This window comes from Geotrypetes seraphini, chromosome 5 (genome assembly GCF_902459505.1).
Source record: "Geotrypetes seraphini chromosome 5, aGeoSer1.1, whole genome shotgun sequence".
NCBI lineage: Eukaryota > Metazoa > Chordata > Amphibia > Gymnophiona > Dermophiidae > Geotrypetes > Geotrypetes seraphini.
This window is the reverse complement of record NC_047088.1, coordinates 95,602,812-95,616,360: the sequence shown is the minus strand read 5'-3', so window position 1 is coordinate 95,616,360 and position 13,549 is coordinate 95,602,812. Positions and strand designations below refer to the sequence as shown.

The 13,549-nt window shown below is 42.3% G+C and overlaps 1 long non-coding RNA gene across 1 annotated transcript in view; it reads left to right on the top strand.

The window, feature by feature from the left end:
• The first annotated feature begins 114 nt into the window (after positions 1–114).
• Positions 115–13,549, top strand: part of LOC117360694 — a 135,120-nt gene continuing 121,685 nt past the window's right edge. The window contains exon 1 of the long non-coding RNA XR_004539490.1: positions 115–162. This is a non-coding gene — a long non-coding RNA (uncharacterized LOC117360694). The remainder of the gene's footprint in view (positions 163–13,549) is intronic.

Here is a 13,549-nt window from a genome sequence, read left to right as displayed (position 1 = left end):
GCCCAATCAGCGACTAGTAGGGAAACGAAGCTGCCAGACTCAGAAGTCAATTGGCTGAATTCACGTCGCTCTGTTCGAAAAGAAGGCGAGGCCTCTGCAAGAGGACTTGCGCCGGGTTAGGATGAAGTGAAAAACTGCAAAGCAGCTAATCAGCGAGCGCTGGTAGGTACAGCGCTGGGTATGAACCTGTATGCAACACACCCTAGTTCCGCATACCTTAGTCAACTATTCATTTAATTTCCATTCTGTCTAGTTATGCCTTTGTCTTAACCTATTTTTTTCTGTTTATTAAGATGTTACATTGGAGACCTTTAAAGTGTGTTAGGCTGATGGGGGGGGGGGGAGGGGAAAATTGTATACCACAGTTTTTCAGTGTTTGGTTTATTTTTGAAAGTTAATAACGATATTTAAACATAAAGTGTGTTAGACAGTTAATAGCTACCACACACATATAGTAACAGCTTCTGTATTACATGGTCTGGTCACATTATTATGGCTATCTGCTAATATCCAGAATAACCGCCTCTGGTAGCAAGGACAGCAACCAGAGGCAGTGGGAGTGACTCAGTAAGATGCTGGATGGTTGCTAGATCTATGAGCCATACAGACTAAAGTGTATCCGACAATTGCTGACAGGTACGATGAGGTGGTGGATCCGGTCATTGAACATGTCAATTGAGTTGGTCTAAAATGTACTCGATTGGGTTAAGGCCTGGGGAATTCGGAGGTCAGGGAAGAAGCTGGAAGTCTTGGTCGTGCTCTGTGAACTACTCGCATACAGGCGGTATAACATATCACAGTGTCCTATTGAAAGATCTCATCGGCCATAGGGAAGGCCGTCAACTCCTGCCTCTGTCCTTCTACCTTGCTGTGCTGTATACCTGGAACAACCTGCCTGACTTGGTACGTGAGGCTCCGTCTCTGGCAGTTTTCAAGTCCAGGCTGAAAACCTACTTTTTTGAGGCTGCATTTAAATCCTAATCCTGTCTCGTATCAGTCCTCCATCCCTTCCACCCTTTCAGCCACCTTCTTACTTCCCACATGAGCAACATGTATAGATTCCCCCCATTTCTGTCCTGTGTGTCTGTCATAATTCGATTGTAAGCTCTTGTGAGCAGGAACTGTCACTTGTGTGTTTAATGTACAGCGCTGCGTGCGCCTGGTAGCATTATAGAAATAATAAATAGTAGTATTAGTATGGGTGTACTTGATCAGCAAGGATGGAGAGATACCCATATCGGTTGAGTGTGTCTTCCAAAGGTATCAAGAGACCCAGACCATACCAAGAAAACATTTCCCAGACCATAATGCTGCTGCCGCCACCAGCTTGTGTATGTTCACTGGTGGTTGCGGGGTGTTTGTTCTTGGCGGTTCCATGCCTGATTCGCCAACGTCCATCTGTTCGATGGAGCTCCAAAGATGACTCATTGGATAAGGCAGCCCTCTGCCAGTCAATGCAAGTCCAATGCTGGTTCTCCTTTGCAAATTGCAGCTGTTTTTTTTTGTGATGAACCCTCAGGAGCACGGGTGCAGTCACCAGCCGTCTGCTGTGGAGCCTCATTCGCAACAGTTGTTTTGGATACACATCTGGAAGCCCTATGGTTCGTTTGGATGGTGAGTTGCTTCACGGTAGCATGCCAATTGGCTTGCACCAACCTGCGCAGCTGGCATTCACCTCTTGCATCGATGGCTCGTGCGCCCCCCCCCCCCCCCCCAGTTACCACATCAGATTTTTGAAAATCTGTCCACTCGTGGTACACTTTAACCACAGCTGCCCGTGAACGGTTCATAAACTCCGCCGTTTCTAAAATGCTGCTGCCCTTGCCTTTCTCAATAGCTGATAAATCACGCTTTTCCCCCCTGACAGCCACAGTTGGCCACTTGCTGACATCTCACTTTATATACCCACAAAGTCTGTGCATGCTACAGGCCTTTGTTCCATTGGCTGTGTGTCTTTGACGACAGAGGTAGGCGGTGGTCATAATAATGTGACTTGACCATGTATTTTTATAATTAGTGCAGGCTAATTTGCACATTAAGGGAATTTTGTGTTGGGGGAATAATTATGTGAAGCATGAATGGAAATGGGTGTGAAAAGTAATTTGCAGTTAGCCATATCAAATACTACTTCCTAAACAACAATTTTCAAGTTAGCCTCCTAACTTTTCCCAGAAGAATGGACCAATGGTCTATGTAGCCTAGTATCCTGTTTCGACAGTGGCCAATTGAGGTCACAAGTACCATCATAGCAGAGAATGTGATTTTAAAAAAAAGTTTGAGTTCTTAGATGGAACCTAAGCACAATACTGGGTAGAGCTTTGGGTTCTGGCCCAGAAATAGCTAAGAAGAAGGAACATTTAAATTAAAATAGTAATTTAAAGAGTGGGTAAGGTTGAGCAGACTGGATGGACCATTCGGGTCTTTATCTGCCATCATCTACTATGTTGCAAGAAGTCCATAAGCTATTATTAAGATGGACTTGGGAAAATCCACTGTTTATTCCTGAGATAAGCAGCTTAAAATCTGTTTTACTCTTTTGGGATCCTGTAACCTTGATTGGCCACTATTAGAAATAGGATAATGGGCTTGATGGACCTTCAGTCTGTTTCAGTATGGCGATGTGTTACCAGGTTAGTACAAAAGCAAGATGAAAGAAACCAACAAAAACTGCAGAAAAATGCAAAGCAGAAAACAAAAACAAAACTGCAGTAGAATGTACAAGGAGCAGGAATTTATTAAAAAGTCATAAAAACATGTATAACATATATAAATAATAAAAGAAATTCCAAAACTGGTCCTAGTATTCATGTGGACCGGACCCGACACGGTCCGTATTTCAAAAAACACTTCTTCCTCAGGGGTCCTGGATGGTGGTGCGTAGAATTTTTAAAAACCAGATTGGAAAACCCAAAATCAAACGGAACAGGCGTAAAATTCTCCTGTGTAGGCACATTCAAAGCAGTTTACATACAAGTACTTCAAGCATTTTCTCTATCTGTCCTGGTGGTCTCACAACCTGAGAGTGCTGAGCAGCCCAAATATTGAGCAAGCTCCTTCACTGTATCCAAGGAAGGGTAATTCCTCCTACATTCCTCCTGCCGCACAGATACTACCTCATCCACTCTCTACCTTCTCTAGAAATAGCCAATGATCTTCCTTTGTAACCCACAGTTTATAACTCTTTTGTAATCCGCCTTGAACCGCAAGGTAATGGCGAAATAGAAATCTGTAATGTGTGGCATCTCCACTCATTTTGAAATGTTGGCACGTATGGTGTATGATTTGCAATCTGCTGACATGTTTCATTTCTGATATATAGAAACAGAAACATGATGGCAGATAAAGGCCAAATGGCCCATCTAGTCTGCCCATCCGCAGTAACCATTATCACTTTCTCTCTCTAAGAGATCCCACGTGCCTATCCCATAGCTTCTTGAATTCAGACAAAGGGCTCCTTTCACAAAGGTGCGTTAGGGCCTTAACGCGCGGAATAGGGCACACTAAATTGCCACACACGCTAGACCTTAACGCCAGCATTGAGCTGGTGTTAGTTCTAGAAGCGTAGCGCGGGTTTAGCGCACGCTAAAATCCTGCGTGCGCTAAAAACGCGAGCGCACCTTAGTAAAAGGAGCCCAAAGTCTCTGTCTCTACCACTTCTTTCGGGAGACTGTTCCACGCATCTACCACCCTTTCTGTAAAAAAGTGTTTCCTTAGATTACTCTGGAGCCTATCAACCTCTTAACTTCATCCTATGCCCTCCCATTCCAGTGCTTCCTTTCAATTGAAAGAGACTCGTGCGCATTTATGCCACTTAGGTATTTAAACGTCTCTATCATATTTTCCCTCTCCTGCCTTTCCTCTAAAGCAGTGTTCTTTAACCACCGGTCCATGGACCGGTGCCAGTCCACATAAATTTCCTGCCGGTGCACAGGGCCAGTACGTGCATCAGGCCCAAAACAGTGTTCTTCAACCGCCGGTCCACGGTGCGATCGATGAGGCGTTATTTTCGAGCCAGCTCCCTCTTCCTAACTGATTCAGTGCACAAAGCCACAGGCAGTGGCACCTATACGCGTCCTGCGCCTGAACCAGAAGCCTTCTCTCTGACGTAACATCAGAGGGAAGGCTTCCAGATGAGTCACGGGACGCGCAAGGAGCCGCTGCCCGCAGCTTTGTGCACTGCATCAGTGAGGAAGAGGGAGCCAGCCTGAAGATAATACCAGGGCGGCATAAAATGGCCAGGCGGGAGCAGGCCAGAAAGTAAGGTATAGCATGGAGGGAGACAACAAAGGTAGGGGGGAATAATTTTATTTTTGAATTTAGTGATTGAATTATGTCAATTTTGAGAATTTACATCTGCTGTCAGTGTGCTTTGTGTAGTTTAATTTTGTGGTTAACCATTATGTATTGTTAATAAGATTATATTGTGTGTATCTGAAAAATGAATGGAAAAAATAGTGTTACAATTAGTACTATTATGGGGCGGGGTCTGGGGTGGAGTTTGGGTAGAGATGGACGGGGTCTGGCCCACGACCTAGCCCAGTGTTCTTCAATCGCCAGTCCACAGAATAATTCTTTTATTTCTGACGGTCCATAGGTGTAAAAAGGTTGAAGAACACTGCTCTAAAGTATATATAAATTGAGAACTTTAAGTCTGTCCCCCATATCCTTATTATGAAGACCACGCACCATTTTAGTAGCCTTCCATTGGACCGACCATCCTTTTTCTATCTTTTTGAAGATGCGATCTCCAGAATTGTACACAATATTCTAAATGAGGTTTTACCAGAATCTTAGGGGCATCAATACCTCCTTTTTCCTACTGGCCATATCTCTTCCTATACACCCTAAAATCCTTCTAGCTTTCACCGTCACCTTTTCAGCCTGTTCGGCCACCTTAAGATCATCACATACAATCACACCCAAGTCCCGCTCTTCTGTCGTGCACATGTTCTTCACCCCCTAAACTGTACCATTTCTTTGGGTTTTTGCAACCCAAATGCATGACCTTCCATTTCTTCGCATTAAATTTTAGCTGCCAAATTCTTCATGCTTCGCTAGATCTTTCGTCATGTTATTCACACCATCCGGCGTGTCTACTCTATTGCAGATTTTGGTATCATCCGCAACGAGGCAAATCTTACTTGACAGCCCTTCAGTAATATCGCCTATAAAAATGTTAAAAAGAACAGGCCCATCAATTTAATTATTTATCTATTTATTTATATATTTAGGGGTCATTTTATCAAGCTGCGGTAGGGGTTTAACGCACGGAATACTGCACACTAAACCGCCTGCCGCGCTAGCCGCTAATGCCTGCCTTGAGCAGGTGTTAGTTTTTTAGCCGGCCGTGGGGGTTAGCGCATGATGAAATGTCCGCGCTAACCCCGCTAGCGCGGCTTGATAAAAGGAGCCTTTAGTCATTTACACTCGCAGCCTGTTTTACAAAGCCATGCTAGCGGTTGCCGCATGGCAACAGCCCCGAAACCCTTTAAATCTCTGGGCTTCAGGGCCGTTACCGCGCAGCAGCTGCTAGTGTGGCTTTGTAAAACAGGCCCTTATTTAGTTAATCAATTACATGCTTATTTGTGTATTTATTTATATATTTTGCATATATATCTCTATGTATTTACATAATTAATTTTTATTTATTTGTTTATTCATTTTTACACAAACATATAATTAGAACACAAAATGACTTATTTAAGCAAATAGAATGAATAAGTATAAAGAACATATGTAACTTCTATTATTGCTTGCATGTGTTGGAGAAAAGAGTAGTTCATTCTCTGTCACTCATGTTTTTTGAATTAACCCTTTGTTTATATCTAAGAAGATGTTTGCACCTGGGCACCTGGTAAAGTGATATATCTTGGAATAACGATCCCGCAAGATCTTGCTCAGCGTCATGATGCAAATATATAGCCTTTGTTAGACAAGACTAAGGGCTCCTTTTATCAAGCCACGTGCGACTTTTCATCACGCACTAACCCCCGCGCTGGCCAAAAACTACCGCCTGCTCAAGAGGAGGCGGTAGCGGCTAACACGTCCAGCAGTTTAACGCACGCTATTATGCACGTTAAACCGCTAGCGTGGCACAATAAAAGGAGCCCTAAATCTCGTCTTTTGTTGTGGCGTCATTTTCCGACTTCATTGATGGGACGTATTGCTCTCTGCAATATGATTATATTGCCTCAATGGTTGGAGGAGTGTGTGGCGCAGTGGTTGGATCTACAGCCTCAGCACCCTGCGGTTGTGGGTTCAAACCCCGCCGCTGCTCCTTGTGACCCTGGGCAAGTCACTTAATCCTCCATAGCCCCAGGTACGTTAGATAGATTGTGAGCCAGAGAGGGAAAATGCTTGAGTACCTGATTGTAAAAACCGCTTAGATAACCTTGATAGGCGGTATATAAAATACTAATAAACTTGAAACTTGTATATTTATCAGATGCTACCTCTTGTTCTTTATTGAAGAATTGAGATACAACTGAATAAATTTATTCGAGGATTTCTTTGGCAAGGGGGTCGGCCTCGTCTCCCATTCAGTACAGTGACTTTATCGATAGACAAAGGTGGTCTTGGATTACTACCTTTGCGTCAATTTGTGGAATCCTGTCATATGAGACATGCACAGTTGGTTTCTTTCAACATCTTATTTTTCTTGGACTCCGGCGGAAATTTGTTATTGGAAGCCTTACTATTTTATTTATCTTCTAAATTCCTCTAGATTAGAATCTGCTGTCCTAAAGAACCCTTATTACTTTTTGCTTGCCCCCTTTAAGAGTCACTTGAGGCTCCTTTTACTAAGCTGCGATAGCGGTTTTAGTGCACGCAGAATTGCCGGGTTTAACACAAGATAAAATTCTGCGTGTGCTAAAAACGCTATCGCAGCTTAGGAAAAGGAGCCCTTGGTGTCAAATTTGTGGTAAATTTACAGTTAATTTTCAAATCATTCCCTTGTTGCCTATAAGTAGTAATGGATCTTTTAAACCTGGTATGTTATCAGCCGATTTTAGAGCAAAGAAGAGGGGGACTCTCATTTACCCTTGCTCATGGACCCAGCTCCAGCCGTCTTCCCTCCCTCCCTGCCGTGGCACCTACCTTGCAGACGGTGCTCTCAGCCTTCACTCTGCCAGGCTCCTCCTTATTTTCTGAGCAGCAGCGCACTGATCAGCAGCGCGGATGTTAGGAGCAAGCTTTACGCTCTCCTGCTTGGCCCTGCGCTGCTTTCAGAATGGCTACTGTAAGTTCTCACGAGTCCCGTGAGAACCTACGGCAGCCATTCGGAAAGCAGTGCGGGGCCAAGCGGGAGAGCGTAACGCTTGCTCCTGACATCTGCGCTCCTGATTTGTGCACCGCTGGCCGGGAAATAAGATGAGGGAAGGATACATGCTGGACCATCAGGTTAAAAAGGGGGAACGACGTCGAGAGGGGACGACGATGACAGGTGGGTGGGGCAGTTAAAAAAAAAAAAGGTAGTGCGGCAGTGGGCGGGTGGGTTTTAAAAAGTGGTGCGGCGGGGATGGGAGTGTTTTACAATGGTATGGGGGGTAACAAAATTTGTACCTTTGCTTCATAAGATGCACCGAGATTTCCACCCACTTTTGGGTAGAAAGAAAGTGTCTTATGGAGCGAAAAATATGGTAGTTTTTAGAAAAGTCTAGAACCAACCCTTTTTTTAAACTTTATTTTTGATTTATAACAAATAATTACAAGTTACACCACTTGTTAATGCAATACAGTGCCTAACACAATATTAAAGCTTTAACATTTTAAAGAAGAAAAATAAGTAAAAACATAGGCACTTCCTCACACCACTAAAATGAAAAGAGGGAGGAACTAAAAAAAGAATTTGGGAGAATCATTACTAAACTATACATCAACAAAGGCAAATAGCAAAGACAGCTATACTTTGGGCCTTTACATTACCGTATTTCTCTATATATAGTGTCCACTGTTATCTTCTTGAGGTCCAAAAAAGACCTCAGGTGTTCAAATTGGAAAAACATCTTAAGCCTAAATATTTTATCACACATTTGCATGGATATGCTAATAGATTAGCTCCTAGTTGCCTCGCTTCCTCTCTCATTGCTAGGAATTGCTTTCTTCTCTCCTGAGTAGATTTAGTTACATCTGGATATAACCATAACCTCTGTCCACAATAATAAGAAGCTGAAATTTTGAAATATATCCTCATGATAGAATTCAGATCTTGCTCAAAGACAAAGTTTACAATAAGTGTAGCCCGTTCCTTAACTTGAGAGAGGGCGTCTTCTAGGATCTCAGTAATATTATGCAAATTTTTATTACACTGTATAATGTTCGCAGGGAATAAATCATTAACTTGATCTCCTGTTTCAGCCTTCTTGGATTTGGTAGCAGTTAAATAATAAGCTTTATTTATCGGGGGAATAGCTTCCTGTGGAATACTTTAATTTTTCCAAGAGATATTTTTTGAAGACTTCTACAGGTAACAAGCCAAAATTTGGGGGGCAATTAAGCACTCTGAGATTTAGGGCTCTTTTTACAAAGACGCGCTAGTGGTTTTAGCGTGTGCTTAGCGTGCGCTAAAATGGCGCATGCGCTAGCCACTACTGCCTCCTCTTGAGCAGGCGGTAGTTTTTCGGGTAGCGCGTGCTATAAACGCTAGCACACCTTTGTAAAAGGAGCCCTTAAACGTCTATTATAATTCTCAATTTACTCTATTTTTCTTAAAAGAGCTTTCTGATCTTTAATCACTTCAAACAATGTATCTTTCAACGAAGTAGTCTCAGTTTGAATTATTTCCATACAATCCCTGTGAACTTTATCTATGTTTAATGAAAAGGCGTCAACTTTAGAAACCAGTACCTCAAGATCCTGAGCAGTCTTTCCAACTGTCATATCCAGTCTCTTTATAGCCTCAAGAAGAGTCCCCAAAGTTATTGCTGACTCTAGTGCTGGTGTCCCAGTCTTCCCGATGTCCTCCTCTTCTGCAACTTCTTCGGGGCAGACACTGCCTCTAGAGTCATCTCCGGGATCTCCTCCTCCACAAACCCAGGGCTTGACTCCAGACTGCATTCCTCCACTGGACACTGTGGAGCATTGAGAATTGTGGGAGACAAATCTCCCGTTCCTCCAGGTCACGCACTCCCACGCTTGACCCAGACACAGAACTCAACATTCGGCCCGAGGGTAGGTGGTGGCCGTTAGCCTCTCCAAAACCTGGGGAATAGTTTGTTGGAGCGAACTCGACAGGTGAGCCAGCACCATGACCCTCACAGACCCCTTCCTCTTTGTATGTGGCATTTCCTATCAAACAAGAAAAGAAAAAAGACAACTAGAAGAGTCCAAAAAGGTAAGCCACTTAAAGAAATACGGAGAAGCATAGACACCGTCAAGCACCATCAGTCATCTTAGTTCTCCCACCTAGAACCTTTACTTTTGAATGAGCCCTCTCTATACCTGTCTTAATATTAAACCGTACCATGCAGTGATCACTGGATGCCAGATGATCACCCACTGTATCATCAGAAACATTTTCCTCGTTTGTAAGCACTAAGACCAGTATGACCCCATCCTGCTTAGGTTCCATTACCAACTGCTGGAACAGTTTTCCTTGCAGAGAATACAGGATCTCCCTACTTCTAGAAGACCCTGCAATAGGGATACCCCAGTCAACACCCAGCATGTTAAAAATCACCTATTAGTAAAACTTTCCCCTTTTTAGATATATCCTGAATGTCTTCCACACTGATTACTAGTGCTGTGGCAGGTAGACTTCAGTGAGGTAAGCATGCATGATAGTGGCAGGTTATTCATGGTAAAGGCCTGTTGTAAAGCTGTTCAGGAATCAACTGATCAGATGTTCTGGCTGTGGTGTAACTGTGGGTGGCCCCAAATGGGCATGGGCCCATGTGCTTTGGGCATGGGCCCACCCTGATTCAGTGTGCATGGTCTTTGTAGCTGGCAGTGATCCCTAAGCCCCACTAGCTAAAAACATTCTCTGCGGAAACTCTGGGCATTCTGAATGCTGTGTCAGTCAGTGGCTCTGCTTCCAGCCGCTGACACTGGCATCCTATGCACATGTTCAGTCCATGCACAAAGACAGAGCATGTGTGGCTGGGGTGCCAGTATTGGCAGCTGACTGCCACAGCGTTCTGAAGGCTCAGGGGTTCTGCAGAGAATGTTTGTTTCCAGCAAGCGGAGCTTGGGGTTCATTGCTAGCCACTTGATATATTAATTATTTATGTTGGGGGGGAGAGGAGATCGAAAGAAGATGCATGTGCCCATCCATTTCATCCCTGGGCTCACTCAGAAGAAATTGCTTTTAGCTATGTCACTGCTGGCAACAAGAGGAGGAAATAACCTCACCTTGGCAAGAAGATAACAACTGTTGCAAAATCCTCAAATGAAAAAAACAAATGGTTTAACTTATCATAATGGGAGAGTATGGATTGTGGTATGCAAAAGAAAACTTTTGCTTAATAAACTAGAAGGGAGGGTCCCATATGGATCCTTTCTCACACTCCATTTTTATCTGAGATACTCAAATATAATTTTTACAATCTAAGTAATTTCAAGAGCACTGAAGATATTACATACAGTGGTCTTATGTTATATTATACCAGTGGTTTCAAACTCGTGGCCCAGGGGCCGGTATGTTTATCATAATCATAAAATTAAAATAAAACAGTTTTTTGATCATATGTCTCTTTAGCTATAAATTACAATATTATTATTAGGACTTAGCCAAAAGGAAAGATTTATAAAGAGTTTTGCCTCATGCAAAATTGTCATTTCTTTAATAAGACATTAACTATTTTTTCTGAGGCCTTCCAAGTACCTAAAAATCCAAAATGTGGCCCTGCAAAGGGTTTGAGTTTGAGACCACTGTGTTATACTGTATTAAATACCTCTTCCTTAATATGAGTATTTATGAGGGAAACTTAATGATAAGATCATAAGAAGCAGTATGTAAACCACAACCGTTATGTCTCCCATATAACAAATCACCCCGGTCCTCAGCGACACCACCTTGAACTTGAAAAGCTCTTACTGTTCAAGGCTTTAAGTGTCAGCTCTTCATCGGACTATGGTTTTTAAATTTCAATGAGCTATCTAAGGTAACTCCTAGGACTTTAGAGGACTTTAGAGGATTTTTCAATGTTGATAATGACTCCATTTGTTAATATGATAGAAGATGGTATCAGCTGTATTTGTATTCCAAACCACAGAAGTTTGATTTTTTTTTTTTTTTTTTTTTTACAGTGTTTAGTTTCAGATGGTAGTTTGTTCAGATGGTTGTTTTTAGTTTCAGATGGTAGTTTGTAATTTAGTTAAAGCTTTTGTTAGTTTGCTGGGCACATTTGCTAGCTTCAGGTCCACAGGGATTAGAAGAAAGATATCATCTACACCTGAGAATAAGCATTCACCTGGGTTTAGGGCAGTGGTCTCAAACTCAAACCCTTTGCAGGGCCACATTTTGGATTTGTAGGTACATAAAAAATAGTTAATGTCTTATTAAAGAAATGACAATTTTGCATGAGGTAAAACTCTTTATAGTTTATAAATCTTTCCTTTTGGCTAAGCCTTAATAATAATATTGCAATTTATAGCTAAAGAGACATATATGATCAAGAAACTTTTATTTTACTTTTGTGATTATGATAAACATATCGAAGGCCTCAAAATAGTACCTGGCGGGCCGCATGTGGCCCTCGGGCTGCGAGTTTGAGACCACTGGTTTAGGGTGATTGACTTTAGAGTGGTCATGACTAGGTTGTATAGTATCGGTGATTTATTGTAGGAGATCCTGTAGTATACCACACAAAGTCCATTAGTTAGAGTAGATTCCATCCTTCAGCACTCTATTTGTGAGGAAACCTTGAAACCACTGAAGGACAGGTCCTGATATTCCTAGTTTGGATAATTTGTTTAGTAGCAGAATGTGATTTACCATATCAAATGCCACAGAGATCGAATTGCAATTGCAGCATTTGTTAACCTGCACTTAAAGCTGATCTTACCCTGAATACTAGGTCAACTAGGCATATCTCTGTGCTATGTGAATTTTTTAATCCATGTTTAGAAGGTGATAGCAGGTTCCATTTCATAATATAATCTTTTAGTTGGGATGAAACGATAAACTCTGTTAGTTTAGTCACGAAAGGTAGGTTAGCTATTGGTCTATAATTGGCAGTTTGGGATAGATCTAAGTCTATTCCTTTTGGGATGGGTGTAAGTAAGATTTCACTAAAAGCTTTTGGAGAACCATCCGTGTACCATATTAGAGTTGATCATCTCCATTAGCCAGTTGATCGTTTCATCTGACATCTCGTGATATAGGTATGATGGATATGGGTCTAGTCATCAGCTTATTTTAGATAGCCTATTTACTAGTGGTCTCAATTCTTTCCCAGTGACAGGATTGAAAGATGACCATATTCTGTTGGTATATTTACCAAGCAGCCCTTGGAATTGGAGTCATCTGATGAGTTTTTAAAATATTTTCTTTGAAAGACTTGAACATGATCTCTCTTATTTGAGAAGTATAATGTTAGTGTATTAGATGTGAGAGAATCTATGTTTGAGGAGATCGTAGAGGAGCAGTTGGTTATTTTTGTTAGTATTTTAAATAGCTTCCTTAGGTCTGGTTTATCTATTCCCATTATGTCTGAATAATATCTGTGTTTGTAATGGTTGATTTGATAATTGTATTGTGAATATAATTTCCTCCAGTTTTCTCTCAGTAATTGGTCTCCAGACTTCCTCCAAGCCTGTTCTAATTTCTGACAGTCTTTTTTTTTTCATATCCTCAATTGTGTGGAGAATCATGGGGTTTTGTCCCTTCTTGGTAATTTTTATCTCCACTAAGGGGGCCATAGACTCTAATGTCATCTCTATGGATTCCATCCACTCTTTGCGATTTAGGTGTGGATTGGAATGGAGTGTCTGTAGGGAAGTTCCCAGTCTTTCCCAAAACAAACTGAGCATCAATCTTCCCTCTTGTTTTGATTAGCTTTCCTTTGGATTTGGGTTTGAGTGTCCTGATTCATAATTTTAAAGTGAATCTACCTAGGTAGTGGTCTGACCAGATTAGAGGTGACCATTCATTAAAGGATAACAAGTTTGGCTCATTTGTTGTAACTGTATACAGTGAGTGACCCTTTTCATGAGACGGGTCTACTACATTTATATATAAAGGAGAAGTTGCAAAGAAATAGCCTGAGATCTTTCTCATTTTAATCTAGGGTATTTTCTAACGCAGTGTATCGCAAACTGTGTGCCGTGGCAAGATTCCAGTGTGCCACGAGATGCCGATGAGAAGAGGAGCTGCTGGCTGACTGCTTATAGGACATGCCTATCACGGTGAAAGGCACGTCCTATAGGCAGTCAGCTGGCATCAGCACCTCTCCTCCTCGCCAGCGCCTCCGACACCTCTCCTCCTCCAACACCCCCCACTGATATAGTGGTAGCATGCTCAGGGCCCTGTCTGGAGGGCCTCCGTTCATGCATGGATGTCAATGTGATGACATCACACATGCACATGATGTCATCACATCAACGTCCA